We start from the raw sequence: 831 nt of genomic DNA on the forward strand, positions 1-831 counted from the left end.
CCTCCAAGGAGCCTCCAGCATCAGGCTCAGGCAAAACCAAACAATATTATAATATTGTTATTAATATCAAAGCCCGTTCCAACAGCTGCTCCTTGAAGCTGTCCCCACTCCTGCACTGGGGGACCCCACTTGGATTTCCAGCCTGTTTCCCTCACCACCAGTAGTTCCAGTCACCATTCCCAGATGTGCACTGAGCATTGCTGATCCCAGCACCTGCCCCTGCATCTGAGGAGCACCAACACCCTCAGGTGGAATTCCTGCCTAGGGTTAGGGTTATGCCTAGGGTTAGCGCCTCGGAAACCACAAAGCCCTCGGAAGCAGGTGCAGGACCAGGCAGAGCTTCTCCAAACATTTTCCAACATGAGCAAATCGTGTTTCAAACAGTTCTGTCAGGTCCCTTTGAGCTCAGCAAGCCTCCTATCCTTCCATCTAGAGACCCAAGAGATCCCAGCTCTCAGGGGCACCAGGAACCAGCCTGGCAACAGGAATTCCCATGGGAGCAGCAGGCTCCATGCCCAGCCTGGCAGACTCACAGAATCCCAGACAGGAACCTCAAAGCTCATCCCAATCCACCCCCTTCCATGGGCAGGGACACCTTCCACTATCCCAGGTTGCTCCAAGCTCTGTCCAGCCTGACTTTGGACACCTCCAGGGATCCAGGGGCAGCCACAGCTTCTCTGGGCACCCTGTGCCAGGGCCTCCTCACCCTTGGAATAAAGGCAGGTGCTCTCTGAGAGGTGCCAGGGCCCCAATGCCCTGCTCTGCTCTGCCAGGAGAATCCCACCAGCACATTCCCTGCCCTAGGAAAGGACCAGGAGACATCCAACCACC

This window comes from Serinus canaria, chromosome 15 (genome assembly GCF_022539315.1).
Source record: "Serinus canaria isolate serCan28SL12 chromosome 15, serCan2020, whole genome shotgun sequence".
Classification (NCBI taxonomy): Eukaryota; Metazoa; Chordata; class Aves; order Passeriformes; family Fringillidae; genus Serinus; species Serinus canaria.